This window comes from Pundamilia nyererei, unplaced genomic scaffold (genome assembly GCF_000239375.1).
Source record: "Pundamilia nyererei isolate P.nyererei 1_Seehausen unplaced genomic scaffold, PunNye1.0 scaffold00090, whole genome shotgun sequence".
NCBI classification, from domain to species: Eukaryota; Metazoa; Chordata; class Actinopteri; order Cichliformes; family Cichlidae; genus Pundamilia; species Pundamilia nyererei.
Genome location: NW_005187491.1, coordinates 397,589 through 404,533, shown reverse-complemented (window position 1 = coordinate 404,533; position 6,945 = coordinate 397,589). Strand labels below are relative to the sequence as shown.

Genomic DNA, 6,945 nt, shown 5'->3' with positions numbered 1-6,945 from the left:
ATCAAATTAAGATAGATTTTATGTTGTTGTTTCTGAAGATCTGGATGGATATTTTAATGTATTCTTTATTTCTATTTTTCAAGACTTGGAGATTTGCCTTTTTTATATAACTTGGCCTACCCTTTTTAGTTTTGTTAATATTGGCAATAGTGAGAAGTACTATGGTTGGATTCAAATGTATTTAATAGAGGGCATCTAATTAAGGTAAATGTCACGTTTTTAGTTGTTAGAATCTGATGAGCAATATTTTATTTTATTATTTGTTATTTTGTTTTTCAGTTTTCCCCCTGAGTGATTGCCACCTTAATGTGGTCAGGGGGGTTGCGTGCCTCAGTGACACTGAGAGCTAGACCTGCAGAAGCTAAGCCTTCAGGGGGGGCACCCAAGTTGGTCCGGTTTTAGGGTAGAGGTCTGACAAAGTGCAATCCAATTACATGACAAAAACAGTTATTCAGAGCACCCCACACAACCCTTACCCCTTTCTTGCCTCCGTTGCCACCATGTGCCCCCTTTACATTTCTGTCTGGAGGAGGAGAGGAGCTGCAGAAAGGTGTGTAAGCTCTGCTTCCTGGTCACAACTCTGGATAGTCATATTTTGGGGGGTTTAATAAATTTGTCCATATTTCTAGAAATGAGAGCTGCTCCATCCAAAGAGGGATGGATGCCGTCTCTTCTGACAAGACCAGGTTTCATCCAGAAGGTTTGCCAATTATCTATGTAGCCCACATCGTTTTTTGGACACCACTCAGACAGCCAGCAATTTAAGGAGAACATGCGGCTAAACATGTCACTCCTGGTCTGATTGGGGAGGGGACCAGAGAAAACTACAGAGCCCGATATTGTTTTGGCAAAGTTACACACCCATTCAATATTGATTTTAGTGACCTCCGGGTGTCATTACTGCCGACGTGAATTATGATTTTACTGAATTTACGTTTACCCTTTACGAGCAGCTTTAAATTTCCCTCGATGTCGCCTGCTCTGGCCCCTGGAAGACAACTGACTATGGTTGCCGGTGTCCCTAGCTTCACATGTCTGACAACAGAATCATCAATTACCAGAGTTTGACCCCCGGCGGGTGTGTCGCCGAGTGGGGAAAAACGGTTAGACACATGAACAGGTTGGTGGTGTACCTGGGACTTCTGTTTAAGACTATGCTTCCTCCTCACTGTCACCCAGCCACTCTCTTTCCCCAGCTGCTTGGGGTCTGCCAGGGAACAGCTAGCGGGGCCTACACTATCTTCGGCTGCACCGGCTACAGGGGCCTGGCTAGCTACGGGTGACTCAGGGGTGCGAAGCCGAGTCTCCAATTCACTAATCCTGGCCTACAGAGCTGCAAATATGTTATATTTGTTACAAGTATCACTACTGCTAAAGGAGGCTGAGGAGTAACTAAACATCTGACACAATGAGCAGGAAAGTGCACGAGGGACAGGTGAAGAGGCCATGCTGCACATGAAGATTATACTATGAAAACAGAAGTTATCTAAAGGTTTTTAATTAAATTGGTATGCAGATAAGCTACTCAACTACTACTTCCTGTTCCTGTGTTGGAACAGGAACAGGAAGTGATACTCTACCACAGAGAGAGCGAACACCAAATGACGGCGCCACCCAAAGGATTGGCAGTGTTGTGCCAAGAGTGTCCAGATGAGCCCAGGAGGACCAGACCGTGCAGAAACACAGAGGACATACTCACCTCTGGAGCAGAGGAAGGGGCGTTGTTCATTACAATTAAGACTGTAGAAGGAGCCCGTTGATGCATCTATTGTGGCACAGTTTTGAGTGTCATCAGGTTGCCCGGACCCCCACGGCAGGTTTGAGGCTGTGCTCGAGTTTGACCACATCCAGTAATTTCTATACAGTCCAATCCAGGCCTGATTAGAAGATGTCAGCATGTTAGCGGCCATGGTGTTTACATATGAATCAATCATGCTGCTCAGGTCTATGTATGTCTGTCTGCAGTGAGACTGAGCATCAGGCCAGGTCATCAAGGTCGACACCGGGACGATAATGTCACTCATGCCTGAAAGACAAAAGATCAGACGGATTCAGACCTGCAGCTCAAATGTTCAGTTTGTCAGACCCTGGTTCCAAAGTCCAAAACACTCACCATTAAAGCAGAAAAAGCTATGTTGTTCTGAGCACTGTCTTGTGGACCATGATCCATCACTAGATATTGTAACACACTCCCCAGTCCCTGGCTGTCCCGGGGACCAGGAATGAAACCAGGGTGACTGAACTGGACCGAGGCGAGACCATTTCCAGTCGCTCTTGGAGAGTCCAATCCACACCTCTGTGCTCCCCGCCCATTTCTGGGCTTCCTGGATGAGAGCTGAGCTGTTAACGATGGCGAGGTCAATGTACTCATCTCTGCAGTATTTCTGAGCGTCGTTCCAGGACTTCTGCAGGTCAACGAGGTGGAGCTGTCTGACTAACTGATCAGACTGAAAATGGCAGACCATCACGTAACCTGAGAGAGGACACGAGTAAGTCAGCGCGGTCACAGACTCATCTCAGCTCGATTTTACTCGTCAGGAGAATTTACAGAGATTTGAACAGTGTTGTGATCTGTTAATATATATGTCCTTCAAAGGATCTGTAACTCGTATACTGGTTAAAATGTGTTTTACAATGCCTGTGGACACCTACACACTGGTTTCCCGCTCCAGGGCAAAACTCACACATCAGGTTAAAAAGCTGCTGTCTTTCTTTTTTTACTCTTTTACTTCACTTCATACAAACTGTTACAAACTACCGACTATTAAACTGTCAATCAAACTTTTAACTGGACCCAAAGAAACCTTTAGAAGTTTAGTTGACATGACAAAGATCTTTGGAGATTGTACGAGTGTTTCTGTGACTGCTTGAAGCTTGTTTACAGACACCTTTAAAATAATCACTATGGAGCAGTTCAGTTTGTGCTTTCATTGATTTTCTGATATGAAGTTTTATTCAAACTATAAATGAGGCGACTGAGATGAGTTTACAGACCTGAGAGCAGCAGGAGGATCAGTCCACACCCCTTCATGGCTGAGAGCTGAAAAATTGTGAAGAACGTCCTCATGAATCTCATCTGCAGCTGCTCTATCATTATTAATCATAACACTTAAACCAGCATCAACAAAGAGGCAGATGTCTCTGTCACTCCATTTCTATCCTAATCTAATGATTCAAACAAAACTATCAAACATATTTAACATTTGAAACGTTCAACTTTAAAAAGTGTTGTCTTTATTCAATTATCATCATTTTGTTTATTAGAATACCAGATAATGAATGTGTGAGATTATCAGAGATTGTGTGAGATTATTAAACCAAAACAAACATATGCATAACATACCTGACTCGATGAGACGTCTGTTAAGCTGTGACACAGTCAGAACTCTTCATCTGATATATATGTCATCCTCGCTCCTCCTCCCACATCTATCAGAGACCTTGTAAAAGTGGTTTTAGAAAGCAGCCCAGTGTTCATTAAAGTGCATTTGATTAAAGATGCTCAGAGTCATTTAACTGAAGATGACTTATTCAAAGTTATTACAGATGCAAACAGACTAACGTCTGGCAGAGCGGGCTGTGAATTGGAGCTAAACAATGTCACAGGGGTCGAATCATGAGACTAGGACTGAGGTTAAACACAGGAAACGGGCCGTTTGGTTTCAGGCTTCAGTCTGTGAGTGGAAGAACATGCTTCTCCTCCTGACTGGAGTTCAGCGTGTCTGCTGCATCATCAGCAAAGATGGACACACTTGGAAATGTTTGTGTCTTCATTTGAATCCAAAGCCGAGGTTTGCGAGTTTGCTTGCTGTGCATGTGTTTGCATGGATACAGCACTGATTCTCTGCCCGACCACTTCAGTGTTATTTGAATAATGTTGTAATTATTATAATTCAAACAAAAGAGGGTTCAAGCTTGACTCCTCCAAACAAATCAGTGATGATGTGACATTTCACATGTCAGTTCCAATCATAGAGAACAAATAGTTTTTATTTTATTCTTTGTTTGTTTAGCTTCAGCGTGTTTTTTTTTTTAAAATGATATTACAGTTTTAGTGCATCTCCTCTAAAAGTGCAAAACTTGCTTTCAGAGTCTCACACAGCACCACTTCCAAAGATGGAGGCTCAAGACAAATAAAATGATTTTAAAGTCACCACTAAATTTCACTGAAAGTAAGTAAATGTTGTTTATGTAGCGCCTCACAATGTGAAGATCACAAAGTGCTTCACAAATAAATACCAAGGAATTTAAAAGAAAAGATAAACCTTTTAAATATTATAATTGGATGTGCTGCAGGTGATGATGTTGATACGAGACTGGGACAGGTATGCTCGACGCTGGTGGTGCATAGGAAGGAGAGAGCGCTCCTCTATTTATTTTCAGTTTTTTGTTTCATTCGATGGAAACTTTTAGATTTTCTTCTTGTTAGGACTTGGAAAAGTTTACTATCCACATGACAGAGCACTCGGACTCATACATGATTATTTGTAAGATCAAGAGAATATCATAAATGATCGTAAACCTGAAGTCTGCTTTGGATAATTATCTTTACCAAATCAGTTGGCAACATTTTAGTTTTGTGTTTTGAAGGTTTGAGTAATTGCAGCCACCATGAGTACATGAAAAAGGACTCGAGGTCTTTTTAAACCTTTATTTCCATCCTGTCTGAGCGCAGCCGACAAACGAACATCATGAAAACGATTCAACAGAAAAGTACCCAGTTCTTAGTTAAACTGTTTTCTATGTGAAAACTGTCGTTTCAGCTCCGTGTGATGGGAGAACATTACAGCCATGCGCTGAGTCCCCTTAGACAACAATGATGCTAAGTTTAGCTTGTAAAACAGTTTGCTAGTGTAGCTGCTGACACTAGTCTCATTTCAGTTTGATGGTACAAATGTAACAGGAGTGACATTATTGATATTTTACTATATACACACCATTTTTGGAAAAAGAAAGCTCAGTGGTGGAATCAAATATGACATTTCAGTCAAAATTCAAGGTATTTATTACTATTTCATATCATTTATGACCCTGTGTGAAAGCTTTAGTTATATTTAAGGAAAATATCCCAAACATAAAGTCAAAGATTTGATCCTTGTGTGTTTCAGATGAAATGAAGACAAACTGATGCAGTAAATATTCTTTTATTGATGAGAAAACTGTGCAGTATATTCTACTTAAGATGCTGAAGATATGAGAGCATTAAACTATACTATACTGCAACAACATGGGAATAGAGCAGCTGTGATAGAAAACAGCATTAATGAATCAATAGTACGGAAGTAGAGGAAGCAAGAAGAATGAGTTGAACAAAGTTTGATTTATCTGACTGCTTTGTTTCGCTTAATGTGCCTTATGTGCAATTTATGGTCCGAAAAATACACATTTGACTTTTTTATTTGGCACACTGCAGTGTAATATTGCAAAGCACCTCTTTTTTAACTTCAGTGGATATTATACATGGTTATGCTCAGGATATGTCAGCCCATTTCTACTGGAAATGCCTTTTGGTTAACCTCTTAAGCCCCAAGCCTACCTGATCTCCTGCCTTTTGCCCCCGTATCAGGGGGCGTTGGGGCTTAAGAAGTTAAACTTTCAGCAAGGAATTTGCATTTGCACTGTTACTGTAAATTCTTTTAGGTTTAAATTGCTTGGGTCAACTGAGAGCTTTAATTTTAGATTTACAAATCTTATCTGTCTTTCACAAAATAAAGGTCTTGGTATGAAATAATGCCTTGTTGTAGGAGGGTGTGGTTTAAGGCTATCCTGGAGGGAGGGTGGAGATGTGGGTTCACGGGACAGTGCCAAGCAAGGCTGGCTGGCACAGCTGATTTTCATCATGCTAACCAAGACTTTCATATTTCTAGTAGCTGCTGAGGGCTGGTGGAGCAGAAGCATACAAGAGCTGAGCTGAAGCTACAGATTCCACAGAGCCTCCAGCTCTCAACACTGTTAATAAAAGTGCACTCAAACTCATCCAACGGTCTCTGAGTGTGTGTCATGCCAGGGTTCTGGTAACGAGTGTTACACTCATGTTGACTGGGGCTTACTAAAGACTGACTAGAATGTCACCCTCCTCCCTACAACTACATTTCCTGTTGGTTTAGTTCTATGTTTCTGGCCTAAACTCTAATTTTATGTAGTTATACACATTGTCAGTTTTTTTTTATTGAATCATTACAACTCAAGAAATAATTAAGGTTTAAGAGCTTATCAAATACACATGCTTGGGAAATTACATATGTGAAAGAGTGTAAATTTGAAATACAAAGCCCACGATCTGAATAAACTCCAATAATTGTGGATCTCATGCTTTTCATACGATGCACAAAGTGATATCAGCTGATCGCATTGAGAGCAGAACAACCAATAAGTGTGATTGATGGGCAGGCAGACTAACAATCCCAGGGAATTGGACTACTGGAAACCAGTTCTCGATTCCCATCCCTCCTTCCAGTTGTGTTAACACTTTTTGTTGTTGTAGTTTTTTTTTTGGGTTTTTTTTTATTATACAACTCACCATTTGTATCAGGAGTTTGTTGAGTTGCTTTATTTTCAACCTTCATTTCTTCATGTGCAGTTTCCTTGTCCTGTTTTACTGAGAGTTTAAAGGGTAAATGGAGTTAAGCAGTTTTCAAACAACCACAATTTTTGTAGACTTTGGGTCATTTTGAATGAACAATATGTTTTTGCTCAATGTTGGCAGAATTCAGCATCTTAAATCTACGTTGAGACATCGTAGCTCTTTTTAGAAGTTTATTTTTTCTCTGGAAATTTGCCTTAGATTGTACTGGGAAAGTTTGCCTTTGATGTGGCAGCACATGTCTCAGTATCTGACCCACTGGATTTGCTTACTGTCTTTTTTTACTGTTTACTATTACTGAAGAAAACATCACCTAAACCAACATGACTTGAAACAGTAATCACATAGAGATGCAGACTTTG

At 40.7% G+C, this 6,945-nt stretch overlaps 1 pseudogene; it reads right to left on the bottom strand.

Moving 5' to 3' along the window:
* Positions 1 to 606: 606 nt before the first annotated feature.
* On the bottom strand, positions 607 to 3,094 carry LOC102214899 (uncharacterized; annotated as a pseudogene).
* Between the last annotated feature and the right edge of the window lie 3,851 nt (positions 3,095 to 6,945).